Here is a 12057-nt window from a genome sequence, read left to right on the forward strand (position 1 = left end):
GTTTTTGCAGCTTCGCTTTTTGCGAAGTAAGCGAACCACGACAAGAGTTCTCAAAGGGAAAATAATTGAATTCCCTTGGAAGTATTCCACGTATATCAAAATTATAGCCTGATTAGTTCTGCAAATAGTACCCGCGGCAAATAGCCCGATTATATAGTCCGGCAAGCAGTAGTTGGCGAGTGTATCCAGTCGATTACTCACATTTCATACCACATACTCGAAGAATAAACACGCATTAGTGTCCGCATCGGAATTCGGCTTTATATTAATTGCATGTGCATTTGGCGCCCGTCACCATTTTCGCATTTTTCGTTTTCTTGCGGTGCGCGCCAAGAAGTGCGTCATAGCTGCGAATACGACGCGCAATTATAGTGTTTTTTTTTTTTTTTTGCTCTGGTACAATTTGATGCCAGTAAAACGTCCGCTCTCAAGTGCCCACTATGAACGTATTCCCTCGTATACGTATATGTCATAGAGTTAATACAAATACTTTGTATTTGTATTAACTCTATGACGTATGTGACAGGTTTAATTTTTCATATTTTATCTGAAGTATTGCCCTAGCTGTACGTGAAATTTTTAAATATAAACAGCTAGCTGGTTCATCCTTTGGTCAGCGGCACGTAAACAAATGTCTTCGAATTTATGTATTTGTTAATCACGAACAGAGAATAAACAAGGTCAATGTACAACTGGTCGCGCAACTTGGAAGAAAACGCGTGCAGCTGCCTACTGCCAGCGGCATCAACTCGATGATGAGGGCTCCTGCGAACTGTGAGGCAAATTACTAGCACACAGAAAATAAGATCTGCCAGAACTCCTAAGAACTAGAAAGTAAACATAATATTCGCGTTCAGGAATGAATGCAGTTTTTGTTTCTTGCGTAATAAAAAATGTGTCACGTTTTTAATAATATTTTAACTTGTTTCTAACGGCCTCTCTCGGCCACTTATTATCCAAAGCTCAGATATGGCTCAGACCAAAGCTTTTTTCATCCGCGGGATGGTTGCGTCATCGGCCGCGGTTCAACGTTCATCGTTGCGTGCTGCGTACAGAGTGGGTTATCTGTAACAAACAGTCAGTATTTCATTCTGCTGGTTGTGGTAGAGCTTTACAGCAAGGCGAAGACTGTCTGTGCTCGATGAGAAACTTATTGCCGCTGCATGTGCGCATTTCCGGACGATGGGGCAATGCTGCGTCACAGCTCGGCGGCTCGGCTCGGCCTCCCAGGCACGTCGTAAAAGTGGTGGCTTGTTTTACGGATACACGTCTGCATGAGCGGCGTATCGCTGCATGGTTTAATTGAGCGATGAAGGTGAGATTTTATTGCCCCCAAGACGCGTGTCGCATTGCTCAAAGCCTTCCGTTCCGCTCCCTTTGTTGCATGTTTTGCTTACTGCGTCGTATTACCGCACCAACGTTCGCTGAACGTGCTTTAGCTGTTATCACAGTGATGTTCCTATTGTCAATGGGATGTTTCTCATGAACATGTTAAATGCTTAAGTTGTAAATTTGTAACCTCACATTGACTCCTCTCAGTGGCAAATGAAGCGCGAGTAAAGTATATTGAATCGTGAACAGGGCGAGATTAATTGGAGCGAAGCTATATCGTAGATATTTTCACTTCTCAGACGCATTAACTTCTAAATACTAGCAATTCCAATTTGAATTGCTTACCTAAGCTCTTACAGGTTGGCGTTCTAGCGCTAGCGTTAGTTATTCGGTTCGTTTGTTTTTGTTGTTCTTTGACGCTGGTATATGTACGTTGTTTGTTAGCAAGATCTTTTACCGTTTTATAATCTCACCGCGTCTCGTTTGGAGACCTACGTTCAGGTCATTTTGTTATCACGAGGATTTCATGAAGACCGTGAGGAACGAGCGGTGGTCGCTTTCCTACACTTACAGATTTCATTGTCGTGAAGCGCCTATGTAAGTAATCGTGAATTAATAAAGCCTGGCTTTCTATGCAGCACAGTTTCACTCATTTATGCCCTTAGTGAAATGCCTCAAGCCATGTGATTCTATCCATGTGCTTGCCGAATTCACTTGAAGGCCCTTGTTCACAAACGTGCCCGAAGAAATAAGCCCCAGAATGCGTTTACATGACGCGCGACGAAAGACTAGGCTAACGACGACGGAGGCCGAACGATGCTATGATAAGGTGGTTAAAGATGCCGTAACATTTCAGTTAACGTAAAACTTGACAGTAGAAATCCATGTCAAGTAAAGTTGGCTGAACAGTTACGGTGTCCATTTTTCTGCCTTATCCGAGCATCGTTCTGCCTCCGTCGTTGTTGGCCTTGTTTTTCGTTAAGTAAAAAAACAATCAAAATCCCCGCCAAAAGTACGTCACTGTGACGTCACAAGCAACGTCACGTGTTTGTTGTGCCTCACAGTTCGCAGGGGGCGCCGGGAAACTAGAGCCTCGCTCAGAGCCGACACGCAGGCTTCTATGGGAGTTACGCTACCATTTGTTCTTCTACCATGGAATAAATGCTTGAGTCAAGTATATTTTCCTTTTTATTTCTTTTTGCCGCTAAATACTGCAGTGCTTTAGATTTTGTAATTTCTATAAGCGGTGATTAGGGCACTTAAAGAACACCTATTAAAGAGATATATTACAAATTACTGACAATTTAAGATAAACGTTGTTGTGTATTAATAAGCACAAGCTGCAAAATGTAAGCAGGTGTTCGTAAATAAGGTTCGTAAAAAATAAGCTGTTCCTAAGAGACCTTACGAAGCACAAGCTTTGATTCACATGTATACTGTTTTTTTCCGCGTGTTAGTAGCGCTCCTCCGCAGCCTTTATTCCCTTACTGGAAGAACGAATGCAAAGCACCACGCTTCGTTGAAAACATTAAGTACAAGCTCATCTGGACGATTTATGGCTGTCCGCAGGAAGGAATGTTGAAAGAGTTTGAAATAGCGATTCAAACATCGCGCGCTGCTCCGTAGGACTGCCCAAGCGAGCACGGCGTCTCCAGATTAACGTAATGGAATGGCAGGGATAAGTTTAAGCACTTGTAATAAGTAGCCCCTTTATTAAATATCGCACCATTTGCGTAGCGTGTCAAAATAGCTCCAAAGAGAACCGCGCCCCTCCTCTGTACCCCCGCTATCCCCGCGGCCGCTACGCGCCGAGCGGCATAGAGCGGCGAACGTGGCACCCCTGTTATAGTGTTCTAGAATTCTAGAACACTATACTATACCCTGTTGCACGTCGCGCCCTCTCGCGGTAGTCGGTTCCTGTCATCGCAAAAGCGGCCCGCTCTCCGGCGCCGGCCGTCACACTGCCCAATATTCTAGAGCACTATAATTCAATCGAGAAGGCCGCCTTACTCAACAACGTGAGCCTTGTTTGAGTCGGCTTCCTTTTAATATTGTATTACTGTAAAATAAAGTTAAAATAAGAAGCACAAACCATGGTGATAATTAGTATATACACCTGTATTCGCTCATTAAAGTTTTTTACTGCTAGCGCCATCTAGGTAAAAGCAGCTAAATTGTGAGTTCATTCAATTACTCAGGTCATCCTCATGAATAAAGGTTTATGAATGAATGAACCAGGAGAGGCGCGCGTGACTACGCTCCTTCAAAGTATTGAAGCTAGTCAAGAAACCTAGAAGTCAGCTTCTCTGCAGTGCAAAAACCCCTTCACCATGGCGGCCAAACCTGTTTTGGGGGCAGAAATCAGATGCAGTGCAGGAGACATCAATTGTGGCAATAATGGCCACGTCCATTTCCTGCACCCCTCTTCTTGTCGCAATTATGGGATTAAGAACCCCTCCGTTTGTGAGTGCCATTCATAACACCTCCCCTGCCCCTACCTCCTCCAGGCTCTCAATAGTGAAGGAATTCTGCTCAACACATTTGCGCATGACACCAGGCTGGACATAGAAGTATTCTGCGCTGCACCCAACTTCTGCCCTCAAAACAGGTTTGGCTGCCATGGTGAAGGGGTTTTGCTCTGCTGACTTCTAGGTTTCTGCGACCCACCTATAGACAAGCGTCAGCCCGTGACGTCAGTAGAGATGCGGCGGCGCTGGCGACAGCAGTGACCTTCGTGGTGTAGGCAAAAGCGCGGGCCGTCTGCATTGGACGCGCGGCGCTTGCTGTGTTTTCGGGCATAATTCCCAATATTTCTGTAAGCTGTGTTGCGGTTGATTGCGCCCCGAGGCAGAAAAAGCAAAATGGCACTTGTTTTAACATGTTTCTAGCGGTATAATAAAGATGAGAGCGAAGGGCAGCGGCGTTGAGCGCGACAAGTAGACTCTTTGGCGACGGACCGCCGTCGCGGTTGACGTGCGTTGCACTTCTGCACCGAAACTAGATCAGTTCGTTTGCAACCCTTAATTGACATGATTGTTTTTCGGTGGCACGACGACTAGCGCAAGAACAAACGCCTGCAGCTCGTGCCCGGTTTGATATACTATCAAGTCATAAGAAGTTCAGACGCGATATTCCGTGTGCGTATGATCCCGCAGGGAAGCTGCACTGTGAGTTCCATTCACCTGCAGTATAGCCCGGGTATATGTTCACACAGAAAAGCACACAAAAGCTGCTGCGAAGGTAACTGCAATTACCTTGAGCGGTCACTCCAGTGCGATATTGCCGAAATAAGAGGCCCGGACTTGCAAAGTAGCTTTTCTGTTCTTAGTTTCGCGAGTTTCAACGAGTCACTCTTCATCACCGGTTCTATAATAGTAAACATCGTAATGATCCGGGCAGTCCCGCAGCGTTATTTTTCATATTTATTAATTTTATTTTTGGAGGTCATTATAAGATCCCGATGAACAAATTATAAATATTCACGTACAACCTAGCTCTGATCGAGCAGATATTTAAGTATATATGGTGCATGGAGTTTAATGTCCCAAAGAGGAATTGACTATGAGGGGTGCAAAATAAGCAGAATAAGATGACGCGTTTGAATAAAAAAAATTCCAAGTATATTACAAAAGCTCAGCAGATCGCAAGAATTTCGCTGCAAGCGATCGTGGAGAACGCTGCACTCATGCGTCTCCCCAAGAGAACAAAATGAGAGCATTCTTACGGGCCTTCATGTACATATTAACCTGTGAATAACCTACGTCTGTAAGATGAGACAGACGTCAAACGTCTTTTTTATTGAGCAGGCGAAAACAAGTTGGCAGCGCACTATGCGAACATGTTACAAAGAACTAAAAGATTGAGTTCTTACCAAATATGAAATTCTATGACTTCAGTTGCCAGTAGAGTGAGCTAGAAATGTGATTTCTAGTTTGCTATATAGTTGCCGATAATATTGTTCTTTAGAGTGAAAGTGCTTGAAGCAGCAGAAAGCCAGTCAAAAGAGTCGTCATATGAAAAACGCACTTCCAGTCATTCATATTGTCGTCCTCCTTGCATGCGCTAGGAATAGGCCCGTAAGTTGAATAGTGTTGACCATTAGTCTTTCTTCTACATTGTTCTTTCTCGTTTTTATTTAACTTAATCACTCACGGCAGTCGCCTAGCTACGTACCGTAGCCGCGCGCTGTTGAGGCCACGGAGAAGGAAGCCAATGCAGCGCTCTTCGCCAGGTAATTCCAGCAGTAATCGGCTGATAACGTGCAAAAATGCTCTCCAGGCATAAACCAAACTATTTCTACGCACAAGCGAAGCTTACGCTTCAGATTATTCGCACGCGCGAACTGGTTCCGAAGGCAGCGTCGCTTTGCGCAGTGTAGGCACGCTGCGTTTTTGCCTACACCCCATGTCGCCGCCGATCGCAGCGCCACCTTTGTTTACAAACATGACGCTTGTCTATACTACTTTTGTGCTGTGAAGTGTTTTGCTTGTTGCTATTTGCATTGCTGTTTGTGAGGTGAGTGTCACACTTTTCAAAAATTCATTGCCTGTCGAAACAACTTCTTTCTGCAGCAGATCCGGTTTCAAACATTCCATAGAGGAAGAATTTCGACAACTCTCTCACCTGATGCAGAGGCTACAATTCATGATCTAGAGGAAAGCAGAGAGCTCTCTCACCTGATGCAGAGGCTACAATTCATGATCTAGAGGAAAGCAGAGAGCTCTCTCACCTGATGCAGAGGCTACAATTCATGATCTAGAGGAAAGCAGAGAGCTCTCTCACCTGATGCAGAGGTTACAATTCATGATCTAGAGGAAAGCAGAGAGGCCCGCCGGGGTGGTGCAGTGGTAAGACGCCCGACCACTGCCCGGAGCTCCCGGGTTCGAACCCGACCACGGCGGCTGCGTTTCGATGGAGGCGAAACGAAGTGGCGTCCGTGTGCTGTGCGATGTCAGCGCACGTTAAAGATCCCCAGGTGGTCGAAATTACTCCGTAGCCCTCCACTACGGCTCCTCCTCTCTATCCACTTTCCCTCTCACCTTCATCCCTTCCCTTACGGCGCGGTTCAGGTGTCCACATAGCAAGTGTGACAGATACTGCGCCTTTCCCTTCCTGTGAACCAATTATTATTATTATTATTATTAGGAAAACAGAGAGTGTCAGTGGAGTGACACTCTCTGAGTGACACACGTGGTGCGAGACACCACTGGTTCTTAGCACAAGGAGACCCATCTACTCAAAGTGGAAACAGAAACAGTTGATTACGGAAGGACCGCGGAGTGAAAGCTTTTTTTAGGTGACAAGACATGACACTCACACTGAGTGCGTGCACATATTTTGCGCGCACACACTGTGGTTTATGCGGGGGCTATTCGCGCGCACGAAGAACCTGCACATGGTCACTGCATCACCCTTTGTACCCCTGCATTGTGTGCGAACAGTGGACGCTCGCCTGCAGTCCTAAGCCTTCACGCCCAATCGCTGAGGGGTTGGTTGGTTGTTTGGTTCACAGGAAGGGAAAGGCGCAGTATCTGTCGCACTTGCTCTGTGGACACCTGAACCGCGCCGTAAGGGAAGGGAGGAAGGTGGGAGTGAAAGTGGAAAGAGTGAGAAAGGGGAGCCTTCGCGCTATTTTGCGCTTTTCTGAATACACTTCTGGCCCTGTACTTTTTCCCTCACGCATTCGTATTTCGCTAGGCGCTTCAGGAGAAATCTACAGGATCGTGGAGCGAGCGGACGCATCTCACATGAGCTCCGTGATTTCACAGCAAAATTTCGTATTTCTTGCCACTTGCGTTCACCAACTTTGCCCTGGACGTTCGTCTATCGCTCCGGACCCGGTGTGCTGATTTCCAGACCAAGGCAAGCAGTTTGATGATTTTTCGACCAAATATTTTTGGCCGCAACAGCTGCGACAGCTAAGCCTATCGCTGCCTCACGACATCGGCGCGTTCGCGCGCAGCGGCGGTGGCGACGTCGCGTCCCGCCAAGCCCAACACCGCCTTGACTATGCCTTACACTGTGGAAGGCACCGACATTACCGCCGCGGAGTTATCCGATGGCTCATGGACGGCATTCGAGATGCAACGCCGGTACCGAAGACCATCTCCGCCCAAGAAACAACCTGCCGAGGCCCAGACGCCAGCCACGACATCGACTGTACCGAATCCGCGGACACGCGGACGCCCTCCACCTTTGACCAAAAAGCGTCCTCTGCCCCGCCTGCCCTCGGAACACCTCAAGATCGTCCTCCGTCCACAGGGCACGCTGAACCTTCACACCGTAGGCCCCGCACGACTTGCACTTGCTATCTACGCAGCCGCCAACGTCGACCACCGCCTAGCGGTTACTGCCGACCAAGTCCGCATACACCCCACTAAGAACACCATCACAGTGAGCACGCCTGACAATGCCCGTGCAGTGTCTTACGCCAAGATCGGCACCATCACCATCGACAAGACAGTAGTCCCGGTTGCCGCCTACGCCCCAGCCCCGGACAATTCCGTACGGGGGATTTTGTACCGAGCCTACAGTTACGAAAACGATGCCGAGATCCTGGCTAGCTCCGCGCTCGAAATCCCGATCTCCCCATCGTTGCTGCGCGTCGTATGGGCAAGACGCAGCACTTCGTCGTTACGTTCGCCAACACCGAGCTGCCCCGATACGTGCGGTACTTGGGGTTTACTTTCGAAGTCTTCCCTTTGAAGCCTCGTCCGGAGGCGTGCTTCAACTGTCGCAAGCTGGGTCACCGAGCGGACGTGTGCCCCCAACCACGAATACCTACATGCCGCCGCTGCGGCGTCGCTCACGACTCCTCACCAGCCGGCCAACCACCTACCTGCCAAGCCATGTGCATCGTATGCAAAGGCTCACATCCAACAGGCAGCAGAAGCTGCAAATACCGCTTCGTGTCTAGCCACAGGCGCAAATCTTCACAGTCCCCCACGGACACTGCCACTGACCCAGACAGTTCGCCAAGCGGCCGCCAGTCCCGTCCCCGAGAACGCGGCCACCAACAACCACCTCCAAGGGATGAATCCTTCCCGCCACTGCAAAGCAGCAGTCCCCCAACTGACCTCGCCACAAGTCCACCACTTCAGCTGCAGGAACCAAGAGATGACTCTTTTCCCCCTCTACGTGGACGCAGTGGGAGCAGAGATAGGAGCAGGTCATCGTCCCAGAGACGCAGCTCGCGGATCAACTCCAACTCCGGAGAAGAAGGAAGACCTGCCAAACATTTGGCATGGAAGACTCCACTTACAGACAAGCAACGCCGAGCACCCGACCCACAGGTAAGGGAGCTGGCAGAGTTAGTCCGACAACTGCAACAACAGTTAGCTCAGTCTAACGCAAAAATCAAACAGCTAGAAACTGCAAATGCGCAATCAAAAAATGAACAGTCGTCTGTGGCTTGCGCTCGCCTTGAAGTCAGCCGCAATGAGGACATGGAAGTAGATCAAAACCGCCGTAACAAACGAAAAGCACCTTCGGTACCTCGGCCAGATACAGATGACTTAGAGAGTAATTATGAAGAGAGATTTGCAAAAATAGACCAAAGACTAGCCAAGGTGGAGGAAACTATCCAGAAATTAATACCACAGCTTAACAAAGTAAGTGACACAATGGAAAAGTTTCCGACTACTTTCGAAACTGTCCTAGCTAAACTCGACACGCTTACAACCAGGGTTAACGCACTAGCATCCCCTAGCAATCTGATATCTCCAACGCCAAATGCAGGCTCTTTGCCTCCCGCCAACACAGCATTCTCACGCCCAGCTGACGGTGCTTCGGCGCGTCCGTCCCCCAGCAGCATTCTCCGACCCAGCGTATTGCAACCCGCGCGAGCGGAACCTTACCCGATACGCGATGGCTAGTACACCTGTTATAGTGTGGCAATGGAACTGCAGGGGATTCCGAGCCAAGCGCAAGGCTCTGGAATATGCAGTTTTGGCCCAAACAAACAGGCCGGTAGTCATAGCACTTCAAGAGACGAATACAGAAGTAAAGCTTGCAGGGTATACAGCATACAATGAGAAAGTGTCGGCTGAGTGCCGGCCGATCACAGCTACACTTGTACACCGTAATCTAACTGCAAACCAATTAGATTTGGAAATACCGGAGGTCTCTCATACATTTATACAAATCCTGCCGAACAAACGAACAGAATCTCCCCTTTACATTCTAAACGTATATAGTCCACCTAAAGACAACAGCACGAAAATAGCCACACTCTTCCGTAAGGCGCATGTAGCCGCTCATAATGGAATGTTGCTGACTGTTGGAGACTTTAACGCACCCCATGCAGAATGGGGCTACTCAGTTAACAGTAGAAAGGGAACTAAATTATGGGAGACAGCCCAGGCGCTAGCGCATACCTTACTCGTCGACCCTGATAAACCTACGCGCATTGGTAACAGTGTAACCAGGGATACGTGCCCTGACCTTACCTTTGCCAGAAATATCCCCGATGCGAGATGGGAAAACCTAAATACAAACATAGGAAGCGACCACTATGTACTATGTACCACTTTCCGAGCTACGCATTGCAAAATGCGTCGCCAGGAAGTGAAGCACACGAACTGGGACGCCTTTAGATATGTCCGCTCGCAAAGGCCAGCGGAAAGTATAGTAGATTTAAGACAATGGACGGAGCGTCTGTTGCAAGACGCCGCAAACACTTCAAAAACTGTTGCCCTTGAGGACAGCAGCCCCAGTCCGGACGCTAAGCTAGTGCACATGATTGAAGCACAAGGAAGTATCCATGCTCGATGGCGTAAAAATAAGCATAACCGACGTTTAAAAATTCGGCTAACCCGGCTTGAAAAGGAAATCGAGGCTTACTCGTGGGAACTTAGCCGAGAACAGTGGCATCAGACTTGCGACCGCCTTAATGGGCAACTGGGCAACAAGAACACGTGGTTTTTACTTAGACATTTACTGGACCCTACGAGAACTAAGGCAGATTCCCACAAGAACCTACATAGGATCTCGCAATCTTTCCAAGGCACCGACGAAGAGCTCATGACCACTTTAAAAGATAAATACATTAACACCTCCCAGGATATACCCACGCCAGATGGGTACTCAGGATTGGATAATCCTCGCATGGATAGCGTCTTTACCGTAGCAGAGATTAGGGCTGCTCTTAACAAAATTAACACCACCTCGGCACCGGGGGAAGATTGCATCACCAATAAGATGTTGCGCAATTTAGAAGACCAGTCAGTAGAGGCTCTTACGGACCTCTTCAACAGGTACTGGACAGAGGGCAGCGTCCCTGAGGAATGGAAGCACGCTAAAATTATTTTCATACCTAAACCGGGCAAAAGACTCGAGATGGGGAACCTCCGCCCAATCTCGCTAACGTCATGTCTCGGGAAGGTAATGGAACACGTTGTCTTAAACAGGCTCCTTATGCACACCGATGCGGAAGGCACGTTTCCCCCGTCCATGATTGGGTTTCGAGCAGGTCTTTCGACTCAGGACATTATGTGGCAAATTCAACAAGACATTCTAGATACAAATCGCATAAGAGCCACGCGAACCATCCTGGGACTCGATGTGAGTAAGGCCTTCGACAATGTGTCACACGCTTCCATCCTCAATCACCTCTCACAGTTACACGTAGGCAAACGGACATACGACTACATCGCTGCCTTTCTGAATGCGCGTACGGCTACGCTCCATTTCGTTGACAAAGTTAGCGACAAAATTACACTAGGGACGAGAGGAACACCGCAAGGCGCCGTACTTTCACCTTTTCTCTTCAACATCGTTATGAGCGGCCTCCCGCGTCTGTTAGATGATATCCCACACATACATCATTCCATATACGCCGACGACATCACCATATGGACCAATTCTGGCTCCGATGGAGATATTACAGATTCATTACAACGAGCTATCGACACGGTACAGTCTTATGTGCAGGAAAACGGCCTTACCTGTTCACCGGCTAAATCAGAACTATTAGTTATAAGGAACAAACAAGCTTCACAGGTAAAGCCAGATTCTCGAGAACCTATCCAGTTACACATTGACAACCATCCGATACCCCCGGTAGCCACGATCAGAGTTCTCGGAATGTTGATTCAGAATAATACGCAGAACACAGAAGCTATACGCCGGCTACGCGTCACGGCGCACCAGATAGGTGGGCTGGTGAGACGCATTGCCACACGTCGCAGGGGTATGAGAGAAGCCGACCTGTGCAGGATTATCCAAGCCTTTATGATAAGCAGAATCATGTACGCTTGCCCGTACTATCATCTGCGTCGTAGGGACGAACATGTACTTAATAGCATAATTAGAACAGCATACAAAGCGGCCCTTAGCTTACCAGTATACGCTAACTCAGATCGACTACTGCAGTTAGGAATTTTTAACACACTATCTGAACTAATTGAAGCCCATAAGACAGCACAAGTGACCCGCCTGTCACGCAGCCTTGCGGGACGCGTAATTCTCGACAAGCTCCACATCCACCCCACTGAGGAGGTGTGCGCAACATCCCATTTATCGGCTGACATAACTAGTAGACTAGTTGTTAAACCAATAGCCAAAAACATGCTACCAGGTAGACATGATGCCCGCAGGAAGACAAGGGCACAGACCCTTGAGAAACAGTACGAGGACGATCCACAAGCAGTGTACGTGGATGCAGCTCAGCACATCAAAAACGGAGCATACGTGGCATGTATGGCCACTCCAAAGTCAACCTTCATT

The sequence above is a fragment of the Amblyomma maculatum genome, chromosome 1, assembly GCF_055883805.1.
Source record: "Amblyomma maculatum isolate TAMU_Amacu chromosome 1, ASM5588380v1, whole genome shotgun sequence".
In the NCBI taxonomy this organism is placed as follows: Eukaryota; Metazoa; Arthropoda; class Arachnida; order Ixodida; family Ixodidae; genus Amblyomma; species Amblyomma maculatum.